Source organism: Pezoporus occidentalis, unplaced genomic scaffold, assembly GCF_034315485.1.
Source record: "Pezoporus occidentalis ecotype Australia unplaced genomic scaffold, CSIRO_AGI_Poc_V1 ctg11, whole genome shotgun sequence".
NCBI lineage: Eukaryota > Metazoa > Chordata > Aves > Psittaciformes > Psittacidae > Pezoporus > Pezoporus occidentalis.
This window is the reverse complement of record NW_026912886.1, coordinates 6,686,817-6,712,681: the sequence shown is the minus strand read 5'-3', so window position 1 is coordinate 6,712,681 and position 25,865 is coordinate 6,686,817. Positions and strand designations below refer to the sequence as shown.

Here is a 25,865-nt window from a genome sequence, read left to right as displayed (position 1 = left end):
TGCTGTAGCTGCCCCGGTGCCTGTCCACCCCCAGCAGCTATTAACATCCTTAGGAAGCATGGCAGCAGCATTGGAGGGCAATACCTTTTGTTTTGTACCACAATAAAGCTCTGAGGAAGGTCCCACCCAACAGAGATGTGAGCTTACTGCTTACCTTACTGGGAAAGCAAGAGACCCAGCTGTCACGACCATTTGGCACAAGAGAGATGAACTATGCGGCTCACATCAAGAAAAGCCTATTATTGCAGTAATAGCCGAGATGAGTGACCAGCTGATTACCTTTCATCTCTTGTGAGGTTTCACTCCCACCTCTGGTGGGCAGCCAGCCTGTGATGCTGGTCCCCACTGCTCACTTGTTACCTTTCCAAACGAGCACCTCTGTGCTTGCTTCCCAGCTGTCCCTCGTGCACTTGAAGAGCCCCCCAGCACGCATCTGCCAATTAAGTCCTCATTCTTATCCCAAGCCCTCTTCAAAGCTCTTCTTTGCCTCTGATGCCTACAAGCATGCGTGCCCCTTTCCCCAACACACGCAGCTCAGCTATGTTTAGGCACTTGCGTGCTAACACGGCTGCTGATTATGCAGGCCAACGCGGCCTCCTGCGTCTAGAGGCCACTGACTGACTGTACCCATCTGCTGTCTCTTCTCTTAAACCATCCACTGTGGGAAACGGGATCCATCCTTTCTGTTCTGTGTTTATCCAGTGCCTATTGAATTAGAAACCTGGGCTGCAATTTGGCTCTTAGATGCAACAGTTAAAAAAATAACAGCAACAACAAAGCTTTTTGCAAGAGTATCTGTGTGCAAATACGACCTCTGTAATGTTACCAAGGTCAGGCAGACCAAGGCCAATCTGCTGTGCAAGAATATAAATCAAAGCTGTCCAGGGACTGATTTCATTTACAAGGTTTGTAACCGTTCTGGACAGAACAAATGTCAGTTGCTTGCTTGAGCTCCTTGCTCCTCCTCTTCGCCACCACTGCTCTGCTCCTCCACTTCCACCCAGCCCCTGCTTGCCTGGCAACACCTCTTGACCTCCTTTGCTCTTGAAAGCAAGAGTTCTCTTCTAGCAAGAAGGCTGTGGCTCACACATGACACACAGCCATGGTAGGCCAATTTAGTTAGATTATGCAAAAATCTCAATAAATAAAATCAGCACAGAGGCACAAGCACGTTCACCTGCTGGTTACCTGCTATCCAGAGCACACATCAGATTTAAAACAATAAATCCTGCAACAACTTCTTTCCTACTGCATTCATAGATCTGCAAAACAAACCAAGGAAAGCATCTGTAGCAAGTATTAGAGTCTGGGCACAGATCCTGTGAAATCACATGGTTTCCGTTGTGGAACTAAAAAGGCTTCTACAAGAATGTGTGAAATACACAGCCGAAACTCTCCATTTCTTTCTGTGCTCCCTGGCAGTTTGCATGGCTCAGTTAAAGCAGCAAGTTCTGTTTCTTTCGCTGGCGGCTCCCAAAGCACACCCGGATCTGAAAGCTGAAAGAGCACAGGGCGCAACTAGTAACTTACTCCCTTTCCAGTATGTATGGAGTTAATGTAACCCCACTCTGAACAACAGGTTGCTAACTCCAAACTGGAGCCTTGCATAGGAGTCTAGCCTCCCTCCTCCTCCTCACAGCCATTTTGTAGCCCCTGTGCAGGTGTGCCCACTGAGCTGCAGTGGGGCTGGGGTGCCAGAACTAAAGAAATTTCACGTTCTGGATGTTAACTTTAGTTACCATAGCCAGACAATGCTGCCAGTGGCGTGGAAGAAAAAATTGCTGTAGCCAGCTGTGCTGTTCACAGTCGGATGGTTTCTGTGTAGCTCCAAATGGTTATGGAGCCAGTAGCCTGTTGTGGCCAGGGACAGGATGATGGATGGTCTACACACACTGTCCAAGCAGGGAGAATGGCAGAAGTTCACTTCAGGGTTGTTAAAATGCTAATCTGGGTTAGTTAACAAAAGCAGAATGGAATAGAAAAGTTAGGGAAATAAACACTCCTCATGTGTTATATATGTGCACTACAGATTTGATCTCTGTGGTTAACACAAACATTTGACTTTGGAAGCAGGACAATTCAACAGTCTTCCTGTTTGAATAAACTGAGTCAACTTCTGATATTAGCTGTACTGTAATTACTGTCAAGCAACGGTGAGGGAAAGGGGGCTACAGCAGACAACACACAGAGCTCCGGAAAACAGCATCGGAAGGGCAGCAACACGATTTCCACTGCACACCTCTTCCTTGTGACATGGGAACAAATCAGAACCTACTTTTGCCTGAACTCGAGGCTGGCAGCTATTCACAGAACAAGTAACAACTTAATAAAATGGCTTAGATGGATTTTAACGGTAACTTCAGTAGCTTATCTGATGCGTAAGGAAAGAGATCATCTGTTCTAACAGCAGTTTCGACGAAAGCAGCATTTGAACTGTTTTAATTACGTACAGAGCTGCTAAGACTGAAAATAACTTGTAATACCCAATGCAAGTAAAATGCCTTCCAACCTTTCTTAATTACTTGTGGAGCAAACTGCTACTTCATCCAATGGATAGACATATGATTTTCTCAAACTGGAATTATAGATATGTTTAATACGCAGGTATGAAGTCTACTGCCACCTCCTCTGGTCAGTAAGCAAAGCACAGTGTATTCCTTGAAAAATATCAGACCGCAATGTAAAAAAGCTCAACATAAGCTTATACATGCACAGAAGCTGTTGATGTAACCGTTTCTTTTTTCTTACAGACTAAAAACTGAGACACCCTCTGTCATGACACTTGATGAAAACTGACCATATTCACACATGATCTCCACTTGACTTCAGATTTCTCTTTTTCTTTTCAGAAGGAAGCGTAACTGAACCATTTCAACATTTCTGCACGGGTTCTGGCTAGCTAACTGGGCTTCACCAACTTCAGGGGATGTCAAATCCTATGTTAAGTGCAATGTTTTAAAAAGAACTTAAAATGCATAGAAATCAAGAGCTGCAATCTGTGCGAGCCCAACTGCAAAAAGACAAGGCAAGAAGATATGTTATTACAAATGCCTAACGTACGCTTTGAAGTGAGAGCTTCTGTGACGTATGTTTCTCTACCTTCACACATCTCCTGACAGGACCCATTCGATCAAAGACCAATTTAGTCAGAATTAATTGCATATATAATTAAGCATTCTATCTAAATGTGTGTTCTTCATAAACCTACATCAAAGTTACGGTGGCTCCAAGGGCTAAAGTACCTGCTCTAATATCGGCTCAGACCAGCCACACAGGGGAAGTAGAAGCGTTCGGATGGTCCAGCTCAAAGGGCAGGACAGGCTGGGGGGAGCCCGCAGCCACACAGCTGGTTTGTAGAGCTTTGACAAGACCATCACTGTATTCCTGGCACACACTCCTGCATCACACAAAGCACGTTTAGAAAATGATGTTATCTTCATTGCATCTCTACCATAGAGGAGAGCAGATAGTGACAGACTGCAGGATATGAGGAAGGTAGCTGTTCACTGTAACTAAAAGTGCAGATGGAAGTGAGAAGCTGATTAAATAAACCTGTTTAGAGCCTCTGGGTTATACTCCTTTGGCTGTCCTTTTGAAGACAAATCTGAGCTTCATAATTCAGAATGCTAATAAATTCCTGCTACAAACTTTCTCTTCCTGTTTTTAAAACAACTGAGCTCTATATTAGTTAATATTAAAAGCATTGAAGTTCATGATGATATAGAAATCAGAGCACTCAGCTGGCAATTTGTATTTATCTAAGCCAGAGTAAATGTTTATACAGTATCTGCCAACATAACAAAACACGCCTGCCACTTTCTACATTAAACATGATTACATATAGGTTAATTTACTGACTAGTAACTTAAGCAGACTTTAGAGGTACACAGAATTTCATAGTATGAACAAAGCAGGGAAAACACCTATTCTCTTTTGCGACAAAAGTGATTGCAAAGCTTTACAATGAGCTTCCTGTTGGACTTGGAGAAAGGAGAGCACCTCAGAAAATTCTCTGTGAAAGTATTTGTACGTGAGAGCAACAGACCAGCAGTAAAAGCCTCTCAGACAGTAGAAAGCTGTTCCGTCAAATAATATTTAAGTGAATTCATAAACATTATTAAGGAAAGACTAACTACTTAGAATACAAAGGTATCCCAATAAAGACACATTTTCTGCCAAAGGAAATAATCAGGGGAAAAAATGCCACACATTTACAGAGCACCAAACAGTATTTTTGAGGAAGTTTGCTGTAATTCCTGCACATTATGTGTGAAGCATGTGTGTACACGGATAAGCTACAATACCATCTGTACAGCAAGTGCCACATATGTGAGCATTATGAACCATCATTGCTGCTGCTATGCTCAAAAGTAAATGTATTCTGAGCCACACACACACATAAATACAAACGACTCTACACACTGAGGGCTGATTTTTGCTCAAATTACTCACAAAAGCCTGCGATATAGGCAGTCTTGACCAGAAGAAACAACTCAAAGACTGGCACACACACACCCCCCCTTTAATTTGAGACTAGCTGTATTAATACTAACAAGGGGGATATCCACCGGAACTACAGTATTTTCAATACATCGACCTAAAGCATACTTAATAGCATTTTCCAACTTGCAAAATGAAACACAATGAAAAACATAAAAAAAACCACAGCTTTTTAAAATACAGGCATAATATCCACCTAGAAATATCGGTGTGACCTTTCATTTCCATCCAGCGCTTATAAATAATAAAGAAGGCTTTAAACCCTTTCTAATTACTCCCTCAGAGCAGCTGTATCTGTTTCTGCGGTGCTGAAACGCCCTCCCTCCCCCCCTCTAAAAATAAAAGTTTCCCCTCTCCACACCTGAACATTGTTGTCACCGGGCGGAGAGAGGACGGAGCGGAGCGATCCCTGCCTCTGCACAGGGGTAATTCAGAACCGACTCGAGTATTTGTTTCTATCCATAATTGATGGGGAGCTTGAAACACAGCTCCCTCTGCCTCCCAGCGCCCGGAGCCTGCCGTGGAGCCCATAAATCACACCTCGCTGAGCGCCCGCACCGCCGCCGACCCCCAGGACCGAGCCAGCTCAGCCCCCGACCCAGCGCCAGCCCAAACTCACCCCAAGTGCCCCAGGGCGGCTTCTTCGGGTATAAACCAAACAGCTCCGCTTCAGCTCCCCCCTCTCGGGCCAGCGCTGGCTCCCACCGCGGCCGCCAGCTTCGCTCGGCAGCGCCGCCGCGCACCCGCCGCGGCCCCGCGTACCTGCCGCCGCACCGCTGCCCACGGCCGCCGCCCGCCGGCGGGGCCGCCTCCTCCGCCCGCTGCACCCCGCCGGGAGCCCCATCCCGGCGCTCCGCTCGGGGCCGAGCCAGCGCGGGGAGACGGAGCCCGCCCCCCGGTCGCCCCTCCCCTCCCTTTAATGTGCTTATTCCCGCCCGCCCCTCGCCGTCCCGCCGCGCCCGGCCCCGCTCCGCCCTCCGCCTCCGCGCAAGCACCGCGCCCGCGCCGCGCCGCTGACAACTTTTCGGCTCCCGCTGCCGCGGCCCCCGCTCGGCTCGCACCGCACCCGCGGGAGGCAGCGGAGCCCCGTGCTGAGCCGCACCATGGCGGGGGGGGGGCACCAGCACCGCTCCGGCCCCCTCCTTTATTCCCTGCCCCGCCACGGGCAGCACCGGGTGCGGAGCTCGGGCAAACTTCCCCCGTAGTTTTCCCCCTCCCGGAGCACGGCGGTAAAGTTGTCCCCGGCCCCGCGCCCGTGGGTGCGGAGGTACACCGCTGGGGCGAAGCCACGGGGAGGCGGTTTGGGTTGTTCATCACCGGCGCCGCCTTCGTTACTTAATAATGTTCATTTCTACTTGGAAAGACGAAGTCATTGCGAGCAGTGCAATTCTGCAGGCTAATGAGAATCAATTTTGCAGCCGAGTACTTCGCGTGTGGTGGTGGTGGTGAGGGGTGTCCTTGAAATGACATCTTTTAAATGCCTGCCCAACATCCCCCCAGATAGTCCAGAAACAAAAGGTTTAATCCCAGAAATGAAGTGCAGGAAATAGCTGTCACTAATTCATTTATCTTCACATGAAAGATAAATTAATTAAGGCTTAAAGTGCCACGAAATATTTTGGATGCCCCTGCAAGAAAAAGGATTCCTCGCCAAACTGTATCATCCGTGCTTGTTTTATGGGAAATGGGAATAATTCCAAGTAGAATTTTTGCTGGGGAGCCATCTCTTGTCAGTCACATGCAGTCCCTCAGCTCTGCACTGCCTGTCTCCCACAGGTCCCTGGGCAGGTCACTCCTGCCCTGCACTCGGTGCTCCCGAGCAGGGATTTGGGCTGCTCTGGCCAGTTTTTAGCCCATACCAGCACCGCTCACCGCGGGAGCATTGCCTCTTGAGAACTGATTCATCTGAGCAAGGGCGCCAGGGTTTGGCCCATAGTAAATTCTCTTTAGAGATGGTGCCAACAGAATCCCTCAGCCATGGGAATTGGACGTTTTTGGCAAGTCAGTCCCTTGGCTGTCTCCCTCTGATGTTTCCTGGTGGTGACAGGCTAAAGGCGAGATCGTTATGGGCTTCCTCGCAGCAGACACAGCGCGGCTGTGCTGCACCCCAGGAGCTGCTGCCTGGTTCAAGGTGCAAGGACAGTAGTTTCTCAGGAACAGCCCTCATCTGAAAACCATCAAAATCTGCAGAGTGCGTGAAAATGCTGCGATCGGGACTGCTCGCTTGGTTAGGAATCAAATTGCAACCTGAGGACAAAAAGCTCAGGAGTCCCTCAGAGAAAAGGATTCGTTTGGTTCCGGGAACAGCTTCTTGGCCTCTCCTCTGGGAGTCAAACACCGGGAGTAGCCCTGCTGCCGTGTGGATTTGTGGAGGGTGCGGGTACCTCGGTGCAAGCTGCCCGTGCCAGTGCAGTGAAAATGTGGGATTTGCTTCTTGGGTTTTTAAATGCCTGGTGGTGGTGCCAGCCAGAGGAACTGCAGCCCCAGAAGAGGCACCCATCTTTTCATTCAATACATCCATTTTGTGACTGGCATGTAGAAATTCCTCGGCAATGCTGCTTGGTTATCCCTGCAGCGGGGGCATGGGAAGCACTCAGCCTGTGGCATCTGCTCGGGCTGTGGCTGCACGCTTCCCTCTGCCCGGAGAGGGGCTGCCTGTGGGAAAGGACCTTTCTTCCCTGCTATACATCCCAGCCACAAGCTGTCTCAAGGCTTCCATATATCAGGATGAGAGATTAATATGGTTTAAATCTCCTTCTGCTTCAATTAGGCAGATGACACAATGTTCAGAATCAGATCGCATTCCTCTGGGGCAAAGGGTTTCAGTTTGAAGTACAGCATTTCAGCGGATTTTGGTATAGCCGAGACTAATATCTTGTGTCTACGCTTAAATATGGTAGTTTATTATACTTTCAAAATGTGCTGCATGGCTAGAAACCACTTTATGTAAGGATTTAAAGTATGTGCACCTAAAATATGTGCGCAGTCAGGGAATTACACAGCCACAGGTTTTTAAACAAATATATGCAAGCTCCTATTGATATGATAAACTATCAGGAACATGTGCTGCAAAGCTTCTTAAATCCTCATTGACACAACAGACCACTATTGTGTCAATAGTGTGCAGATTAATGGGCTATTGTCAGGCTATTTTAGGCCTTAACTTTCATTTATCCTAAAACTTGTTCTTCTTTGTAACTCTTAACCTTTGGATTCTGCCAACACGTTTCTTGTCAAAAAAATACTAATGGAATTAAAATAAACCTGGCTTTTAAATGTTAATTACTCCTAGAATGATTGATTTGTAAAAGAAACACATCAGCAGAATCTGAAAGTACAGAGGCACAATAAAATGGACTGTTAGCCCAAGAGGACCTGCTCTGGCTCCGATGAGACTGTCCCTGTGTATGGGATGGTAATGAGAGCACTTACTCCCCATCTCCTAGGTATATTTTATGGATTATTCCTCTTGCCTAAAGGACTTTTCACCCTCTGAGTGTTTTACAGACTTAAGCAACAACTCATTCATGAATTTGAAAATGTAAGCAAATTATTCAAAATTTACATATAAAGAACCACCATCTGTTAGAACAACAAATTGAGGTTTTGCTTCATTTAAATACAGATAATACTAAACTAATATGTGTTTAAACCAGACATTTCATTTGCCTTGAATGCCTCCATTGGGTTTATAACCAAGGCTGAACTGATTCCAGCAAGGAGAAGCATTCCTTGAAATCACTATTTCAGCATGTGATTTGGTAAGAAAGTGCAAGCGCACACAGTCCAGGGCAGTTTGCACTCTTGGGAAACCACTGTCAGAGCACTGTCACCCAGGAAAGTTTGCTCCACAGGTGCATCCCTAGGAAATGCTAAGTGCTGAAGAAAATGGTATTGGTGGTTTCCCTCTGCTTGAGCCAGAGCTGAATCAGTGACTCAGCACAGTAACGCAGGGACACGATGGCTTCTGAATGAAATGGGAAACTTACATTTTGAGGATGTATTCATTTAAGCTGTGTCATTTCCAATATAAACAGCAAACGTCAGTTACAGAAGGATGGTCAAATCACAGCAGTGCCAGAATATGATGATGTTATAGCCTAAACTATAGCTAAGTTATATTTTAGCTAAATATTTTCTTCCTCCCTCCTTTTCTTTTCCTCCAGAAAGCACCACATTTCACCAGTGCATACAGGCCTCTGCCCACTGCATGGCACTGAACAGAGGAACTGGTAGGCGATTAATATGATCAGAAGTACATTTTCTGATTAAGTAGACATGCACAGTTTTTACATTTGCTGTCTTTCAATCTAAGTTGCAAAGTGCAGATGTTATGACTTACCTTGACTGTAATTATGTTTGATAATAAAAGAGAATACAAATCATTCATTACGAGCGGATAAAATTAGTTGGACAATTTGAGGTGCTATTCAATGAGTAATGCTCCCATTGCAGGGGTAAATATTAGTCTGCTTGATAATACTAGTTTCTATTAACAACCCAGAAAAGTTATTTTCATACAGCTCTGGTTTTATGTGCCTTCGTGCCTTGTCACTATCCAGGGAGCCATTGCACGGGGCAGGGCAGGCAGTACAGCATGTGAATAAATGTAGAACAATTTCCAAGAAAAACAGGCTTTTCATCCCTATTGATTGGTGAAGAATTCTCTCCTTTGGATTTCTAAGAACAAAACTGTAGAAAATAGGAAGCTCAAGCTATAATGCTTCACAGCCCATCACCAGAACAGCCTTAAATCCACGTAAGCTGAAGTGGATAGCTCATTACGGTATTCCACTGTTAGCAAGCACAGTGCAGAGTTACGTGTTTTCTAATGCTCACCTCTGTGAGATGGATGCCTACTGTTCCTCGCTTTAGCATCCAGTCTCCATGAACCCTTACTGTAGTTACTGCCCTGCCCTATTTGTAGCCGCTTATTCACTCAATACCCCATGATTTAGATCTCAAGAAGATGGGTCTTTAATCTGCTTGGAGTGCATTGAGATCCTATCCCTGTTCAATCACCCTAAACCTTGTTGCCTGGGGAAATACAGGTGAAAATCCCAGTGTTTGGCTGGTGAAGCAATAAAACTGAACCAACCATTTTCCTTCTCTGAGCTTGTGTCAGTATCAACGCAAGTTAGAAGTGAGACATTTCAGAACACTGTCACTCATGATTTACACCAATAGGCTAAAAATAGCAAGCTGCTAATAAAACAAGCCTGTGCTGTGTTGATACAGGCAAATAATTGGTTATAAGTCAAGTACTGTATAAAGAGTGGTAAGTTTAAGAAAAGACATCATCATTTTATCCTTGTAAATAGCATCCAATTCAAGTAGCGCATCAGTCTAGTTCTTTATAATGCCTAAAGGAAAGAAAATATTTTTCTCATATTTTCTAAGTGATGTGAAACCCCTTTTTCACTCTTGTCAGTTGTCAGAAAGTTATAGGAAGAGCTTTTAAGCAATTAGTATTTTGTAAAGTATAGCAAGATGTAAAACAATTTCAACACTTTCTTTTACCATCTTCTTGGGTACTTTATTAAGGGTTGGTTTAAAAGTATTTCTGACTGTCAAAACTTCCATTTAACATCATTGTTCTCTCTTTTTTATATCTTTCCAATCTGCCTCCTTATTTAGAGGGATGTGTAGCTATCTCAGGTTGTATGCCTGTCACTTGAAGGCATAGTGATAATTTTCTGCTAACAGTGATGGGCTGTGCATCTGAACTTGGCAACTTTATCCTGGTTCTGTATAGGGCCAGCAGTGCATATGCTTTCACTGTTGTCATTCATCTTTCCAGCTGGTGTAAGAAATGGGTCCACACTGCTGTTCCATGCCTACCCACGATAATCTGACATCAGTTTACCATGAAAAGCATTCAGAACACTATATATTGAATATTTAAGTTATAAATCTAATAGATGCTCTCAATTTTTACTTGGGCAAAAGTCTGACTGAAATTCAGTATGTTGGCTCTCCAGTTCCCCCATCCACCCTGGGGAGGTAAAGGAAATGTACCAATAATTAATAAAAATAATAGGAAAACAAATATGTTTCTTTATGCTTTGGCAGTGCACTGTGTGGGTCAGCCAGCAGGGACCACGTGTGATCCTGCACAGATGAACCTGACGCATGGAAGGCCAGAAACTCTGCTGAGGCTGTGGGGCTGGCAGAGACAACCCTGCATCAGCAGACATGGACAAAATGTTTGTAATGTGTTGTCCTGTGTATTTTACTACTTGAAATGCACTTAGAGTGACATCTGGATGACTTTATGTCAAAGCTAATAGAAGGGAGTCAAGCAAGAAACATAACTGGGCACAGTCTTATAAAACTGGTCTTTCCTGCCTGCAAGCTCCCCATCAGGCTTAACTTGGAAAAACCAGCTCTTTCAGGCCAACAGTTCTGGCCATGGCACTTTCCTGCAAAGATCATGGCAGCAGTAAAGTGTGATTAATTCCTGGTCCTTGCAAAATAATAACCCTGTAAAAAAAAATCTCAGAGAGGGACAGCTGTACAGGGCAGCGAGCTGGGAACAGAAAAGCCAAGCTGAAGGCTTTGCCATGCTGCCCTTTGAGGCCGAGTATAGAGTGGTAGGTGTTGCTAACTGTCCTCAGCACCTTAAACGTCTACAGGCATCATTGCAAGCAAGAAAACTCCATTTTCTGTACAATGATTAGCTTTTCAGTTAGGTGTATTTCATCCCCTATCTTTTGATAGGGAATTCATTTCAAACATCTAAGCTAGTATCAACAAAATACTGTAATTAGACTTAATGACATAGTTCCAAGATTAATAGGTGATCTTCCTCACAGCCTACAATTTTAATTTCCAAAATTTCATTTGTCATAGTGCTGCTCTGCAGTGCTCATCTACACCATCCACAGTGCTTACCTACACTTTTCCTCACAACTTGTAAAATGTGCTACCTTTTTCAGGCATAGACAGATGAAAAGATGTATTAGGAACAAATCTGTGTTCATGGCATATAATCACAAGATGACAAGACACTTAATGTTATCTATTTGTATTATATATAGCAACTTCTGTTACGCAAAATCACTTTTCAGTCCCATTTTAGGGGATTACCTAATCCTGTAATTGATTCTATGTGACGAGTCCCCCTTGTCCTATGGAGACCCAGTGACCTTCAGAACAGGAGCAGGCCTGAAAACATGCTATTATTTCACTGTTATTTATGTGTAAATTACAAGATAATGTAGGATGGGAACAGATGATAATTTTACCTTTTTATTTACTTCACTGGGTTCAGACTTGTGTTTTATGTCCCAGCCCAGAAGGAAAATTTCTCCCTATCAGTAAGAATGACCAAAGACAAGGCTGACATTTTCTTTCACATAAATCAAATGTTCCCTTAGAAATTTAGCCAATCAAACTGGTTCCCAAACAGCTCAGAGCTACTGTAAAGCTACTATCTACTGTAACTGTCACATCTCAAAACCTGCAGTTAAGGGGTGAGGCAATTGCTCACTGGTTATAAATACCAGCAGATTAGTTATCTATAGATTAGTATCACATTACTCATTCCAGAGCCCATAAAATCAAACATGAATCAGCTTGACTTCATATACCAACAACCACATCCTACACAAAGGTGAGTCCACAGGTACCAGCTGATGACATTTTATAGTCCTGCAGGTTTTAGTATTACAGAAACTAGCTATTAGGCATGCGTGCACATGGAGACTCACACAGACACATCCACAGACACTCATAAACCTTGCTCCTTTACTGTCCCACCAAATATAACTCCATGGATTAAGGCCTTAAATAAGACTCTAAGAATGTAATTTAGCACAGTCTGAATCTCCCTTGGGCAAGCCTGAGGTAGCTCCTTGGGCTGTCACAGCTAAGCAGCTGTCCAGCCTAGCACTGGCTCAGGAGCCAAAAACCTGCCTCATTTGGGTGACAGTAAAACAGTTGTAAAGGATCAGACAGACATTATTCATGACTGGTGGAGGGAGGGTGCGTAGAAAATAGCTAATACCAGTAATCACTAAGAATAGAAAGGTAAACAAACTGCGTGTAAATTTGTATCTCCTTGAACTCTGAAATAGATTCTTACCACATTTCTTCAGTGCATTCCTAATCTAGCAAGAGGGTAGATTCTCATTCTAGGTTTGAAGAAAGGTGATAAAACTGTTTACTTTTACCCCTGTGACAAATACAGAAAGTTCATAGCCCACACACAATGGGTAATGACAGGAGTTGCTGCCTTTGACATGTTAACTTGAGTTTCTGTTCAGTGTATGCCCCTTGACATCTCAGTGTCTGACTTCAGCCTAGGATATTTTGTTCTTGAGGCAAAGGTAGGTACCTTTAATTATGTTTTTCAACACTTATGGCCTTATCTAATAATACATCTTGTTTAAAAAAATGACTTCTAGCTTTGGTGTACTTCAGCGTTCCTTTTGTGTGCTAGCTGTGGGCTGCAAAATCCTTTCTACTGAGTAGCTGTAACAAAGCCATCCATGAAAGGTTTGCACTTCTCTGTCCTGTGCTTTGCTTGTTTCGGGAGAAGAAAAAGTTCCCCTTACAGAAGGTGAGCGAGTACAAATAATTATTATTCTCTATAAACGACATTATCAAAACTAAAGAGACAAAAAGTGAGTGCGGGTGGCTGTGATCCTTTGGAGTTACTGCTACTCCTTCCTCCCCATCAGCCATTTGAAATGGTGCACCATGTCTGAGAGCCACTCGTTATTACTGATCCTGGGACACATCTTCCTACTTTGCTTTAGTGGGTGCAAGACATATTTTCACCTTTGAGGTGACAGTAGGTGACAATGAGATAGGTGGCCCATTTCATCCCCACATTGTTTCACTGATCACAGTCTGCCAGCTGCTTGATGACTGTGCACGTCAGCCCACTAATCTTGAGTGATGCAAAGCTCCATGGAGTCTGGGGAAATACCATTGTCTGTGACAAGTCATGCAGGAAACAGCCATGCAAAGGAGCTGTCAGGGCAGAGGCTTGCCCTAGAAGAGGGGTGTGTGGGGTCAAAAGTGCAGAAATCACTTTGGATCCAAGGCAGTATAAGTTAGCAGTGGCACCTATTCTACCCCACAAGATCTCCTGTTTGCAGCAGAAAGTGGAAGAATTAACATAGCAAAAATACACAACAAAGCAGCAACCAGAGGTCATCAAATTATTGCTAAATCCTCTGGATGGTGCTTGACTTGGGAAAACAGGCTCAGGTAGGAATGCCAACGCTATCATGTGACGTGGCTCAAAAAAAAAGTAGGCCGTGACATCTCCATTCTTGGCAAAACAAGAGACTTCTGCATGCACTCTGTTCCCTCTGCAGCTTGGAGTGATGCAGCTGTAGCTGCTGTGGCTGTTAGTTACAGATCTCCTCTTTCCTGTGTCTATCTGGGTAACAGGAGGGCATGAAAAGCAGCTCTCCATCTGGGAAGTGGTAGAAGAAACAGTACCTGTGGCTCCAACCAAAGTCTTCCAGCTCCTTTTATGGATTTGACTTTTTTAATTAGTTGCATAAGAAGGTGCCAGGATTTTAGCAGCCATGTTACAGCAAATAAGTAATTTTATAATAAAGTCCCTACTGTCCAGTAGCCAAAGATAACTACAGGTTATTCTCAGCTTTCCTATCAAAAGCTGTTTCGGAGTTGGATATTTTATCTGAGTACTTCAGAGGCTGCCTGAATAACATCCTGTGTTCAGAAGAATCTCAATGGTTGTTTATTTTGTGTGTACACTGCATGCTGGCAGAGAATGCCCAATCGGTCCTTTCTCTCCTGTCATCATTAGCCATATATGTCCATCAGGCCAAGAGCTCAACACTAAACCAGAGAGTGGTGTAAGGGTCTCCACCTCCTCGTATAGCCAGACCATACAGAAACGCTCTCTGTATGTGGTTTGGGGACCCAGCTGCAGGAAGCACAGGCTTAGCTGTGCTCTGCCAGGTAGGACAGCTCTATGTCCTGGCAGAGACGTGAAGAGGGGAGTGCAATCAGGAGAAGACAGTAGAGGGGAAGGAAAGCAGTCTGTCCGGTGCTCAGCCAGGTGATTCTGAGAGCAGGTTGGAGCCATGGTCAAGGTCTGACTCCTGTAACATCACACTGCCAGGTGAGTTTTGGACATGTCAGAACACGGATGTTAGGCCATATGACTCTTTACTACAGACCCAAGTGAGTAGCTCTCTGCAAGGTGGATCATATATCATTCCTGCCAATCAGTAATGTTATGGCACTGATGTCAGGCTGACGATTTAGATTGAAAATCCTTCCTAGAAGGATCAGGATAGCATGTGTGCATGTATTTCTGGGGTTGCTGACCATCTGGGCTGCCTTAAAGCTCTGTGGTTTTACACTGCCTACATTTCAGGCATGTATCTGTACCCAGAACGTCACCAGACAACTGTGTGTATTAACTTGCTCTCTGATCTACACCCCTTCCTGGACTTTTGTCAGAGTCAAAGTCCATGTTTTCCCTAGGATCTTCAAAACCCTTTCAGAAAGACCTGACGACAGAAAGCCTGTTGATTTTTGTTGGGACTGCAGGAAGATCCCTTAGTTGCCAAAGGAAAAGAATGTGAACTATATTTGCCAAATGTCATCCAAGGGAACCAACCCTCAAACTCTTCCTCACATATAAAATGTCCTGGCAGGATTACCATATAATATCCATTGCAGCAGTGGAAAATATCAAAGGATTATGGTTTAAAATGAAACAAAAAAGCACCCTTTCTTGTCTCAAAAGCAACACACTGTTCCTCTTCCTTCTTTTCCTTTCTCACCTGCAGATTGCCCTGCAGTTTAGTGAAGGGGATTAAGTAGCCACAATAAACATACCCATGTGAGGCCAGCAAGTGCAAATGGAAGCAATTGCTTTACTTTTTAGCCCAAACCTTCTGTTACTGTAGCAAATGAGATTTTTTTTTTTGCAGCTGACTAACAGAAGCCGATTTAGGCCCTTTGCACTTGCTGGCAGCAAGTGTTCCCACTCCAAAAATAGCCTATTGAAGAAAGAAGTGTCAGTTGCTGTCTTCAACAGGCTGCTTTCTAAACCCATTGTTAGAAGGCACCTACTTCAAATGAAACCTGGCATGTCACCACGTTGGTGGGCAAAGTGCCATTCTAACAGATGGGCAGTGGGTAGGCAGTGCCAGTGATTCAGTCTGTATATCAACCTTGAGTAACAAGGTTGTATTCCCACCAGAGAACGTCAAAGCCTATAGCCATGCTCTACCATAACCCGTGTCTTTACATGTGTTGCTGCCCAACCACATCGACACAGTAACTTAAAACACTTCTACTTCATTTGGAGCTCATACTGCTCTGCTCGACTGCACACCAAGTTTAAGTTTTGGCTGGGTGAGCCTGGCCTGCCATGCTTGGCAATGAAGGTGTGGGCAGGACCATGTGAGTAGCACTTGTCTTTCAGTGCCTTTCTCCCCACTGTGGCATTTCCCAGCAAGTATGTGGGAAAACACTTCAGGATGCTGTAGTCATAGCAGAAATGTCCATAAACACCTCAACAGCTGTGGGAACAGTGAGAAGCCACAAAGGAGGTATCTCTGTCTAGGGCTGTAGGAGTCCAACACAGGGTTAATGTCAGTGCTCAGGTTTTCCTCCATTAATGTAAACATGCACCCAAGATTCAGGTGGTAAGAGCAGTCCTGCTCTCATTTTGTACTAGTCTCACAAATCCTCATAGTCTCAAGTGCGTCACAAGAGCATCAGGTCTTGATGAATTGGGATTCACATGCCACAGCCTCGTGAGAGTAATACGACAATGAAATCTCCACCTTTCAATGTGTCTTGTGCAAAAAAAGCCTCGGCTTTTTTTCAGCCTCTTAGTGAAATGCCAGCCTGTGTGTGGAGACTTTATCTAGATTCTTCTGTAGCACCTATTTGTATTAATGTGTTACAGAGCGTCTCAAATTAATGCATGTAAACTATATCTGCATCTTTTCAAAATCCCCCCTTATATGTCCCATGAAACTGTTAGTTTAGCTATGACTAGGTATTAAAATTTAAAAGGGTCGCTAAATGCATACTGCTAGAAGGAAACAACATTAGTTACACATTACCAGAACAAAACTAAATTAAGCAACAGCTCATTTCCTTTGTACCATCAATATTTTACTCAGCCATAGCCTGGATGCTTGTACTCACAAAAAGGAATTAATCATTCATGTGCTAATGTACATCCATTATTTTTAAATCATCACTTAAGTAATCATTTTTGTGTGTGCTCAGATGTGTGATGTCTGCTTATGAAAGTGCAGGGAAAATCAATAAAAATTAAATAGAATTTAAAAGGTGGGTATTTGTGAAACAGATGCGAAAGAGAATTTAAAAGGTGGGTATTTGTGAAACAGATGCGAAAGAGTCCTCCATGCAGTGAAATTGCAATCAAATTTCTGTAAAACTCTGTTAGTGAGTCATAATTTGAAAGAGATACTGGTCTAATGCTAAGCTTATTTATAAGCCATGTTTCCCTCTTTATTTTGGTGCAAACATACAGGGATCAGTTCATTGCAGATTCTGTCTTAAACCCTGCATAAAACTGAAACAACAAAAGCTTTACTGACATTTAATTTGGTACTGCCATTTTCTAACAGTTTATTTACTGAGAATTGCAGGGCTCATATCGTAACATCATCTGTGTCTGCACACCTGGGAGGTTCCCAAACCCCTTCACAACGTGAGGTGCAGGAAGCCCAGTGGGAATGCTCCCACAGGTGGGGTGTGCAGGGCTCCCTGCCTGCATGGCATCTTGCACACCAAGTGTGGGAAACAAGGCTCAGAGAAAGCAAACCCCTACTCTCCTGCAGTGTCACACAGCCTTTAACATCTGCCCAGTACCGATCACAATAATCAAAGCCTCATTTCCGCTCCTCCCAGCAATGGACTAACTGTATCTCCTGGGCTGGATTTGCTGCTGCCTTGGGCTTGTCATTTGCACCCATGGGAAGTGCTTCCAAATCAAGCGCCCTGCTTTACTCAGATATGAATTACAGCTACTTTACTCAGACATAAATGTCCACTAAGGTGCAAAGTAGCGAAGAACAGCAGTTAGTGCTGGCTGCATCTAAGAAGAGTTAAGACGGCCCTACTAGATTGGAGCCCAAAGTCCCATGGAAATTAAATCATCTTTTGCTGAAAGTGTGATTGCTTCTTTTGGACTGCCATTATCAGTGAAAGAATGTGGCAAAGCTGTTAGATCCCTGCAAGTACGGTGAATTTCAGAGAAAAGTAGCATAATACTTGTAGCAGAATTTGGTGCAGTAATGCTATAAGGTTTTTCTTCTATTGCTTCAGTAATTTTATGGTGATGTACTTTGATGATAATTTAAGGGAGCTCTGTGTTTATGAGGCAATAAAATAATCTACTGCAAAATAATTTTGAAGTCCAAGTTGTCTATTAATATATGGTATGGCTTCTTGTGAATTAATAGACATGAGCCGGAGCAATACTCTGGAGAAAGAAAGAGTGTGTACCTTGATGTCAAGATGGGAAGACTTGGGTTCGTTTTTCAGCTAAGACCTGACACTCCCAGTCTCTGAAATGGACAAAATGGTTCAACAGGAAATACTTCCATTTTGCAGCAACTTTAGAGGCTTAGTAGTGGGTTCCCACTCTGCTCTGCACTGAAAACAATGCTTTTGGGTGTTCCATTTTTGAATAAAGGACTTCTTTTTCTTTTTTTCTTCCTCTCTTTCCATTCTTTCTAGACTGAAATCTTTTGCAGCTGAACTTTTTGGAAAACCAGTGCATCTCTGTGAACTGTTCCTTCCTCACCAAGATGTATTTCCAGCCAGCTCATCTGCAAATGTCACTGAGTACATGGCAAGAAAAGGCACAGCAGTATCATCAGCTTACTGATAGTGGATAACAGAAGCACCATGAACTGAGCGTGATTCAGATGTATTGTGAATGACTGTATTTTAGACTGCAAGGAACTGAGAATTTAACTTCTCTTTTGGAGAAGTACCTGGTGAAGCTGGGCTTGGCTGCAGCTTGGGGGCTCCCTGAGACGCATGCAGGAGTTCAGTACACGCTGTGTAGGCACCAAACCAAGCACACGATTTACATCCCAGGCAGTGCAAAGCAACCAGTTACTACAATCCAACACACAGATGTGAGCCCATAACCTTGGAGAATTGGATCAGATGTGTTTACTTAATTTCAACCTAATTAAGTGACAATAAATGTCCGTGAGCAGTATACAAGGCAAAAAACATTTGGCAGGTGAAGCATCCACCAGGTCTGAAAACCACTATCAGTTAACTGTGCAGGACAAGCGCTCTTGCAATTACACAAACAGTTAAATAAATATGGATTTTAAAGTTCTTCCCACTTTTATCAAATTCAGCTGTTGTCAAAGCCTACAGCAAGGGAGAGGAAGGTGAATGAGAGGGCAGAGAGCTTCTCACCCTCATCAAGTGCCACGTGAGTGGGTAGAGGGAAGGCCTTCATCTAAAGGAATGTATTTGGGTTACAGGAGGTGACACAGGTTCTTTGCGTGAGCTGTCTGCATAGAGCTACCTGACCTCTTAAGATTAAAGTTGCTGCTTATAAGAATGTAAAGTCTGATCTATAATAATTTATTTTTCTGGCTGCCTAAAGGACTAAATGGCTCTTTTCCCAGTTCAGAAGCTGCAGGTTGGCTGGGGATCACTTGAGGGGAGAGATTCAACTTTCCCTATGCCTATGGGCCTCTACAGGTCCTTATGCCAAGGAGAATCCTTGCAGAAAAAGTAGAGTAGGAACTTTCACAGATGTAGAGAACTGCCTTAAACCTCTGTGTGTGCATCCACTGTCTCCACACACAGACACTTGTGTCTCTTTCGCCTTTGCTCAAATTCAGCAAAATCTTAAGTGTCCTGAAATGCACTTCTTATGATGTGAAGGATAAAAATGTCTGTCTTGCTTGTGCCAGTTTATTGCTAATGTGGGCAGGTGATTCATCAGTGGATGAAATGAGATTTTCAAGTTCTTTTAAAATGATGAGGTAGTTTTCAGAGCTCGCACAGTTTGTGACTAGATACATGACTAATGAATATATTTGACAAATAATGCATATGACAAGTTTAAAAACATTTCTGGCTAATTGCTTTTATTACTCATCAATCCTGAAAGGGGAATAGCAGGATAAGATTTGTATTTTATGATCTGTGTTTTTCTAGACTCTCTCTTGGCACATCCCAGTGGATTGGATGCAGTGTAAACGCTGGATCTGAGTCTGCCCATGACTTTTCTTTGGTTTACTGTTGATTTTATTTGTTCAAGCTAGGCTGAACCTAGCAAGTGAAACTAGACAGAGGATTGGCCAGTTTCAAACTTCAGTTTACAGTTTCATAATCAATTGCTTTTGGCACCATGTGACTTTTTTACAGCACTTTGTCAGATTTTTTGTTTTGATTTCACTCTAAACCATGCTCACATTCCCATCTATTCCTTGCTGGGTCCCATTCAGAAATCTCATTTTCAGGATTACATTTTCCTATTAAAAGCTTGATTGAAAGACGGGTTCAGGGCTCAGACACATGCTCAGTTAACAAAGCAGATGCAGCAATTTCCTCAAGCTGTTTGTTACCACCTGCTAGTAAGACGCCGTGTCCTGCCAAGGAGTGCATGGAGCAGTGCGCGTGAGTGTTTGGTAGCTGCTTCAGTGCAAAGTCCTGTGGCTTAGTTAAATTCCCTGGACACATTCCTTTCCATCTACAGATGGCTAAGCTCAAACATGCATTTAAGGGCTGCTGACGTAGACTGCAGTTATGAATGATCTGAGCAGTTTTCCTGATTGAGACCAGCGTCCCCAGTCCTGTGATGAGATATGCCAGAGGACTTCCAAACCTGTCCCAGGCAGCCACAGGGGCTGTGCCTGGGCAGAGGAGCTACCAACACCAGTGCTGGTGCAGGACCAGATGCTCAGGCTGAGCACATGCATCCCCTCATGCATGCTGATGCTCATTACTAGGCCCAGCTGCTTTACACTGTCCCTCTGCCAACTGTTGCTGCCCCATAAGTGGGATGCAGGATGGGTAATGTACCTTTTCCTTGGGCTCCCTGGGCAAAATCAGACAGCTGGCCTAACTGCCTGCTTAAACTAATTTAAACCTAATGTAGTTTTCAGTCCATGACCACTTAGAGGAAAAACGGGGAGAAGTCTTGGAGAACATTCTGCTGAATAAATGTGGGGAAATTTCTTATACTAGCCTGGTAACTGGGGAAAGTGAAGCAGTGATGTCTTAAACCACAGCAGCAGTTTGTTAATTGATATTGTGGGTTCTCTGGGCCTGCTAGGAGGGGTTGGGGAGAGGGAGAGGCAGGGAGGGAGAAAGGAGTTACACTCAGATGTACATCCTTGCACGATCAGCATGTACAAACCCTTCACAAACCTGCTCATGTAGCCTGCATAATGCCTACGAGGAGCTGTTGATTCAGATTTTTCTTAGTAACACAAATATAGTTTTGGGGACTTAAACTTTGGAACATAATGCAGTCTGCTACACTATCTTCTATTTAAAAATAAACCAAAACAACATAGAAGGCATAGCATCAGTCAGTGCTGTGAAAGCAGGCTATTATACTGACAGCAAGAGCCTGTGCTCTTGCATTGAACCAACTTAGTTTATGAGAACGTGCCTTACTCAGGCCCAGCGCTGCAAACACACTCAGTCATGCTTAATGGTATGGGACAGAGTTACTGCCTGATCCACTCCTTACAGATGAGAGCCACTGACCTTTAAGAGGTGTTTCCTTACCACTCTTTCATAGCATAGAAAATCCATTGTTAAGAGACAAAATTCATTTGTGGCATCTTTTTTCCTTTATATACGTTTTAACATTGTCTTTGGCAGAGAGTGATACACTGTGGGATTGACACCCAATGCCAGCTACAGCAAGCAGGGTGAGCAGGGGCACTTCAGAAACTAGTAAGAGTGGAGAGATCTGCATATTCATAGTGAGATGTAGCTGCATATACAAAGTGAGCAACTGCCACCAATGGGAGAGCTGATTACTGTTCATTTGAAGGGGCAGAGAAATGAATCCTAACTGGCTAAGATATTTTGTTATCATGAAACACATATTTGGCTACAGCAAATGGCTTCAAATCAGAAAAATTACATTTTTGTGCTGGCTGTTTATAAACAGGATGCAGTTAGTGTAAGACACCCACAGCTGCAGATTTTCAAGGCCAGACTGAAATGTATCATACTTTATCATTAGTTTTCATATTTGCTGTACCCAAGGCCATACAGTGTTTTACAGGGAACCCAAGGAAATAACCTGACTGACTGGCTGGCACTCAATATTGTGTGACAGTTCATTGTTTTCAAAAGAGTTTGTATTTTCACTCGAAACTTTAATCACAGCATCACAGGCCCAGTCCTGTTTTTGATAAAGTCAGTGTCAATGTCATCAGCTTTAGTAAGTGCACAACTGGGTCTGCACTTGATAAAACTGAAAAATGGGAAAGCTCTTCAGTATTAAGAGTTTAGCTGAGGCAAGGGTCAGGGCCTATTGCTGACTGCCCGACCCCAAGGGGATGGCAGGTGGAAATGGGCAAGCAGAGGGGTAGCACTAAGATGATGGCTAGCATCAGAAACACAGCTTTCTAGAAAGACAGATGAAGCTTTAATCCACAACTCAACCCACAGATATCTTCCTAACACTCATGATAAAGTTTGTGGGAGTGGTTTGAGGAAATCCTAGAGCAAAGCTATCTTTTGCATAATTGTGCTACACTAATTCTTGTTCCTTGCAAGAAAAACATTCTGGAGATAAAAGCACCTTTTTAAGTGGAAAATAAGGAAGATAATATAGGGTTATACATAAATACTGTATAAGGACACAGTAGTTAACAGATGTATTTTACTTATGAGACACATGTTTGGAGTTGTGTCCAGTGCTGGGTTCCCCAGTACAAGGAAGACACAGATATGCTGGACTGAGTCCAGTGCAACAGTGAGAGGATGACTGAGGTCTCAGAGCATCTCCCAGACAAGGAGGGAGCTGGGTTTGTCCAGCTTTGAGAAGAGAATGTTCGGCGGGATCTTACTGGTTAAGATTAGCAGCTGGGGGATGTAAGGAAAACGGAGCCAGGCTCTTTTCAGCAGTGCCCAAGGAGAAGAAGCAACTGGCACAAATGGAAATACAAAAAATTCCATTTAAACATAAGGAAAACTTTTTTTTTTTTTTTTTTTTTGTACTCTGAGTATGTTCAAACACTGGAACAGGTTGCTCAGAGAGGCTGTGGAATCCTCCTCCCTGGAGATGCTCAAGACCCAATTGGACACAGCTCTTTGGCTGCCTGTTCTGGCTGATCCAGTTCTGAGCAGTGGGGTTGGACTAGATGATGTCCAGAGGTGTCTTCCAACCTCAGCTATTCTGTGTGATTCTTATTTTATATAGGGAGGAACTGGGAAACATGAGCTTGTTTATTATTTATAAAACTTCGCCAGACACTTACGGGTAAGGAGTATTTTTTTTGCAAGTTGTGTGGACTTGTACTAGCTGATAGGTGTCTGCATCTCAGTGTGACTTAGCAACCACAGTACTGAAGTCTGCAAGCAGCTAATAGAAGTTGTGCTCCAAACTGGTATATGCAGAGTTTGCTTTTGACTCCAGTAATAACTAATGCAACTTATCTTTTGCCAGCAAAACACATTCCTTTGATGCCAAGAGAAAATTGCTGTGAGTAGGCCATCGTCTCTGTCATTCTTCAACTTCCTGTCTGTGGATAACATTGGAAAGGCCAGCTTTTCTTGTGTTTTTTATTCTATTTCTTCCCTCACCCCCCCCCCCCCCCGTATCTGTCAGTGATAGTACTAATAAGTTTTGAAACAAAAGAACAATTTGTTACTTTAGAATTAGCACCATGACTGCTCTTTGTATGGAAATAAGGTCATTCTGCTCTAATGAAACTGCTGAGCTGAATGCACAGTTTGAAGTTCATGACCCATTGAAATGATGATTTATGCAGCTTTCTTGCAAATTACCTATGTTAACATCATACATAATATATTTCTATCATTAGACCTTTGGAAGGAGTTTTCTTTTGCAATAGTCTTCTCTTTTTTGCTGTGGATACTTTTGTTCCCTTAATACTGTCCCATAGGAGGGTTTATATTTTACAGTGCACTAGAAAGCTCTTAAACTCCTGCTTTCAGGTAAATGCTCGGCCTGCTTAGGAGGGTATTACAGTGGAAAGCCCTTTTTCTGTACTATCACCAGCTTACATACAGTCTCAGCTCTGGAAAGACAGGACATGATCTTCACCAAGATGTGACAGAGAAAGAAGTAAGAAGGAAAATGGCAAGGCTTATCAGTATGGCTGAGGAAGGTGCAGTGTGATGGTATCTGTTCTGACACCATCCCTCCCCTTGTCTTCTCGTTTGTGCTCAACATTAAACTTGTTACATGAAAAGACAAGAAAAATCAATGTGGGATCAAAGAATTAGGGACAGATCACAGTGGATCAAGAAGCATTTTTGTCTACATAGGATTATATGAAAGAAAATAAGTATGGGGAACAATACTGCTGGGGAGTGGGAACAGTGTGGTGTGGATTTCCCTCTGTTGCATTTCCACTGAATTTCATTCACTGAAAATGCTCAATATATGGCAGATATTTGGGAGACCAGTGCCAGAGTAGTGTTTTGTATATTCTGTGGATAGAAGTGTACTGGGAATCTGGTCAGCAGTGTAACTGTTTATATTCATTATAAACAATCTGTGTTATTTGGCAACAAACCCTGTCTTTCTGACTTGACTCTCATTGCTGCTGAGATAGTTCTATCAGCTGGTTGTAATTTTACTTTGGGGGCACACAAAAGTACACTGTATTTCTTCCAAATCATCTGTGGGAGAAACATGAAGAATACACTAAAGGCCCCTTACTCTTCTGGGACCTCTTTTGGCCTTCTTTCAGCAGTCTTTAAGGGCCATAAGAGGATGCAGAATAAGCTTAGCTTGTGTGTGCCTTGTAGCACTATTATATACCTCTTCATCTTCTTTCCTGGTTTTAATCCCCAACTACTTCCATCTTAGGCAGTGACAGCAGATAAAATAAGAGAAGAGGCTCTTCATCTCTTATTAAAAGAAGAAGAGAATTGCTACTGAAGATGAAATGGGCATGGGATTGGGGGAGAAGATCTTGCTGTGAAAAAGTTAAACCCCTATTTGGCTTTAAAGATGAAGCAAATAGCATAAAAGCCATTTTATTAGCCTTCTACACAAGGCTGAGTTTAACTCCAGTGTATAAGTATGGTTTTCACAAGATGGGCCATTGCATTTGTCCTAGCTACCCTGCATCTGAAGCACTTATTAGTGTTTACTGTAACAGGTATTTGTGCTCCTGCCTAGAACAAGGGCAGTGTAAAAGATTTTCTACCTGTCAGTTATTTGGGACATTGCAAATGGTCCTCTACTGTATAAGGAGGAGGTACATCTTCTGTATTTGTTTATTCCTAAAGGAGCAGAGAAAAGGCCTGGCAGTGCGTTAGCTAGTGAGCTTCATGATTAGGATCTTCTGCTTCTATTCTCTACTCTGCCCAGAATGAATCAAAGTTGAAACCAGAACAGACTCAAAACCTGAACTTTTACATCCGACATTCCTGGTTTAACTACTAGGAACTGGTCACTCAAAAGGCATATTTCTCTGTCACTCCTGAGCTGTTCCAATTTGTATGAATAATTAAATGCTCATTAAACTTAATGAGAGATGGATTCTACAGTCCAGCAAGTTTGGGCCTTCACCTCAGGTGTCACTGATGCAGGTTGAAGTCTCTGCTCCAATGACTCCTCAGATCAAACAGGCACAGCTGAATTGCTGGACTGGGATTGCTTTTGCTTGACTGAAATTTTCCAGGAAAAAGAAACCCTAAACCAAACTGTTTGTTGAAAGAGGCCTGATCAGCTCTGCACGAGCCCTACCACATGCCTGCTACTTCTCTGACCACAAACCTGATCATGCTCTAGCAAAAATATTATGAGAACGTGTCCCAGCCAGCAGTGTTTCAGGAAAGCATTTCCTCAGCATGAGCAGTTTTATTTCCTCTCCTATGCCAGCAGCCTCCACTGTGGGGGAGTGTGTTTGTGCTCACACCTGTGCCTAGAGATCAGAACTGCACAAGAACAGGAAAGGTTTTTTCCACACACATTAGGGGCTTTAAAAATTTCCCAATAATTTTCTGTTTTCCCTGTCTCTTTCTGCTAAGCCCCTGCTTGTTACGCATGAAGGCTGCAAAGTGAGAAAGCCCCTCATTCTGAAGGTAGCTGTTTCTACTAAGGGAAAGCACATTCACTTTGGCTGTGATCTTCTTCCAACAAGGTGAGGCTCTGCTCTCAGCTTACACCCAGCCTATCC

At 43.5% G+C, this 25,865-nt stretch overlaps 1 protein-coding gene across 10 annotated transcripts in view; it reads right to left on the bottom strand.

The window, feature by feature from the left end:
- SEMA6D (semaphorin 6D) overlaps positions 1 to 25,865 on the bottom strand; it is a 218,533-nt gene that overhangs the window by 23,739 nt on the left and 168,929 nt on the right. The window contains exon 1 of one of the 10 annotated variants that reach the window (XM_062628676.1): positions 5,263 to 5,386. The exons of 8 other annotated variants lie outside the window; for them this stretch is intronic. The gene's annotated coding sequence lies outside the window, so the exon portion shown is untranslated. Of the gene's footprint in view, positions 1 to 5,119; positions 5,387 to 25,865 lie in introns of those variants that run through there. One more of the 10 variants, XM_062628597.1, reaches the window with a different exon arrangement.